The sequence below is a fragment of the Triticum urartu genome, chromosome 5A (assembly GCF_056163025.1).
Source record: "Triticum urartu cultivar PI428250 chromosome 5A, HENAU_Tu73, whole genome shotgun sequence".
NCBI classification, from domain to species: domain Eukaryota; kingdom Viridiplantae; phylum Streptophyta; class Magnoliopsida; order Poales; family Poaceae; genus Triticum; species Triticum urartu.
In genome coordinates this window covers 87839952-87843664 of record NC_141877.1, presented here as the reverse complement: position 1 = coordinate 87843664, position 3713 = coordinate 87839952, and positions in this window count along the sequence as shown.

Below are 3713 nucleotides of genomic sequence, written 5' to 3'. Positions count from 1 at the left end.
CAATAATTTCTTTTTCTCTAGCCCTAGCAATTTGTTCATCAAGAAATTCACCAAGGGGCACAATAGTATCAGGCATAGAAGCAGTTTCATCATAAGTATCATGCATAGCAGAAGTGGCATCATCAATAACATGCAACATATCAGAACGAATAGCAGAAGCAGGTGTAGGTGTCGCAAACTTACTCATAACAGAAGGTGAATCAAGTGCAGAGCTAGATGGCAGTTCCTTACCTCCCCTCGTAGTTGAGGGATAGATCTTGGTTTTTGGATCTCTCAAGTTCTTCATAATGATAAGCAGATATATATTCCAAGTGACTCAAAGAATAGAGCTATGCTCCCCGGCAACGGCGCCAGGAATTAGTCTTGATAACCCACAAGTATAGGGGATCGCAACAGCTTTCGAGGGTAGAGTATTCAACCCAAATTTATTGATTCGACACAAGGGGAGCCAAAGAATATTCTCAAGTATTAGCAGCTGAGTTGTCAATTCAACCACACCTGGAAACTTAGTATCTGCAGCAAAGTGTTTAGTAGCACAGTAATATGATAGTGGTGGTAACGGTAACAAAAGAGTAGTGCAAGCAAAAGTAAATATTTTTGGTATTTTGTAGTGATTGTAACAGTAGCAGCGGAAAAGTAAATAAGCGAGAACCAGTATATGGAAAACTCGTCGGCTCCGGATCAGTGATGGATAATTATGCTGGATGCGGTTCATCATGTAACAGTTATAACATAGGATGACACAGAACTAGCTCTAATTCATCAATGTAATGTAGGCATGTATTCCATATATAGTCATACATGCTTATGGAAAAGAACATGCATGACATCTTTCGTCCTACCCTCCTGTGGCAGCGGGGTCCTATTGGAAACTAAGGGATATTAAGGCCTCCTTTTAATAGAGAACCGGAACAAAGCATTAGCACATAGTGAATACATGAACTCCTCAAACTATGGTCATCACCGGGAGTGGTCCCGATTATTGTCACTTCGGGGTTGCCGGATCATAACACATAGTAGGTGACTATAGACTTGCAAGATAGGATCAAGAACTCACATATATTCATGAAAACATAATAGGTTCAGATCTGAAATCATGGCACTCGGGCCCTAGTGACAAGCATTAAGCATAGCAAAGTCATAGCAACATCAATCTTAGAACATAATGGATACTAGGGATCAAACCCTAACAAAACTAACTCGATTACATGATAAATCTCATCCAACCCATCACCGTCCAGCAAGCCTATGATGGAATTACTCACGCACGGCAGTGAGCATCATGAAATTAGTGATGGAGGATGGTTGATGATGACAACGGCGACGAATCCCCCTCTCCGGAGCCCCGAACGGACTCCAGATCAGCCCTCCCGAGAGGTTTTAGGGCTTGGCGGCGGCTCCGTATCGTAAAACGCGATGATTTCTTCTCCCTGATTTTTCTCTCCGAAAGCGAATATATAGAGTTGGAATTGGCGTCGGAGGGTTCCAGGGGGGCCACGAGGTAGGGGGCGCGCCCTAGGGGGGGTGCCCCCACCCTCGTGGACAGGGTGTGGGCCCCCTAGTCTTCATCTTTGGCGAGGATTTTTTATTATTTTTCTAAGATGTTTCATGGAGTTTCAGGTCATTCCGAGAATATTTGTTTTCTGCACATAAAACAACACCATGGCAATTCTGCTGAAAACAGCGTCAGTCCGGGTTAGTTCCATTCAAAGCATACAAGTTAGAGTCCAAAACAAGGGCAAAAGTGTTTGGAAAAGTAGATACGACGGAGACGTATCAGAAGGCTATATTCGGACATCAGAAAGGTTCCGAGTGATTCGGGTATTTTTCGGAGTACCGGAGAGTTACGGGAATTCGCCAAGGGAAGTACTGGGCCTTTATGGGCCTTAGTGTAAAGGAGAAGGGCCACAAGGGGAGGCCCCCCCCTCTTTCCTTCTCCCTCTCCTCTCCTTCCTTCTTCTCCTACTTGGAGGAAAGGGGGAAACCTACTCCTACTAGGAGTAGGAATCCCCCCTTTGGGCGCGCCCCTTGTGGCCGGCCCTCCCCTCCTCCACACTTTTATATACGGGGGAGGGGGCACCCCATAGACACACAAGTTGATCTTTAGCCGTGTGCGGTGCCCCCCTCCATAGTTTTCCACCTCGGTCATATTGTTGTAGTGCTTAGGCGAAGGCCTACATCGGTAACTCCATCATCACCATCACCACGCCGTCGTGCTGACGAAACTCTTCCACGGCCTCAGCTGGATCTAGAGTTCGAGGGACGTCACCGAGCTGAACGTGTGCAGATCGCGGAGGTGCCGTGCGTTCGGTACTTGATCAGTTGGATCACGAAGACATTGGACTATATCAACCGCATTACTTAACGCTTTCGCTTTCGGTCTACGAGGGTACGTGGAAACACTCTCCTCGATCATTGCTATGCTTCTCCTATATAGATCTTGTGTGATCGTAGGCAAATTTTTGAAATACTACGTTCCCCAACACCTATATCCCACCTGAGGTGTATGATCTAACTTGCAATGTTTATATTTCTCATATCATGCATATGGTGTATTGCATTCTTAGTTTAGGCATCATATACACAATATTCAATGACATCTGCTTAGTTTAGAGATCATACATGCGAGTGCCAGCTGCTTACTATATGAATCAATTATGTGAATTATATCATGCCATCATGTATACTTAGACAACATGTATGTGAATTATTTCATCCCAACCTATTTTAGAAAAAATCATATAGTTATGTCATGTCATCATGTTTAGATACTCATCATATGTTGAATTATGCCATTATATCATGTTAAGTTATCCATCATATTCTGAAACTGTGTCATGCTATCATGTTTAGTTAGCCATCATATATGTGAAATTGTGTCATGTTGTCCTATTTGGTTAGACAACATATATGTGAATTACCACATCTGCCTATCATACAATGTCTGCTCGTTCAATTTCTTTTCTTGTTTATCAGCCATTTGAATTGGAGGGGGTGATGGCAGAATCTAAGGGAGTAAAAACCCGTTCTTTACAAAAGACGGTGCCACCCATCGATGTAAATAGAACCATGGTTGTACTGGCCCATGAACTATATAGCCCCACCACATATAATCAAGACTCTTCCAGATTGTACACCTACACCGGTGGACAGAGAACCAGCTACACCCCATCTAACCCCCAACCCAGCAGATAGTAACCCACTTCTAGTTCACACAGCGCCATGTCCATCATAAAGTACCCCCACACGAGCAGTTTGTAAAGCAACTACAGTGCAGAAAGCACGAAGACCACCACAATGAACCCAAACTCCATGTTTAAAGCAGAAGAGCAACTGTTCTCAGGTCAAATTCCATAGCTATGGTCCATACTCCTTCGCTCTTGCATCACTGTATTTACTCATACCAACAAATTTTGAATTTTAAGGATCCAATTGAAACTCCAATGGCGCAACAGGTATGTTTTGATAACCCACAAGTATAGGGGGTCGCAACAGTTTTCGAGGGTACAGTATTCAACCCAAATTTATATATTCAACACAAGGGGAGCCAAAGAATATTTGAAGGTATTAGCAGCTGAGTTGTCAATTCAACCACACCTGGAGATTAATTATCTATAGCAATGTGATCAGTAGCAAAGTAATATGATAGTTTTGATAATAGTGACAGTAGTAACAGTAACCGTAACAGTGATAGCAGTAGTTTTGTAGCAAGT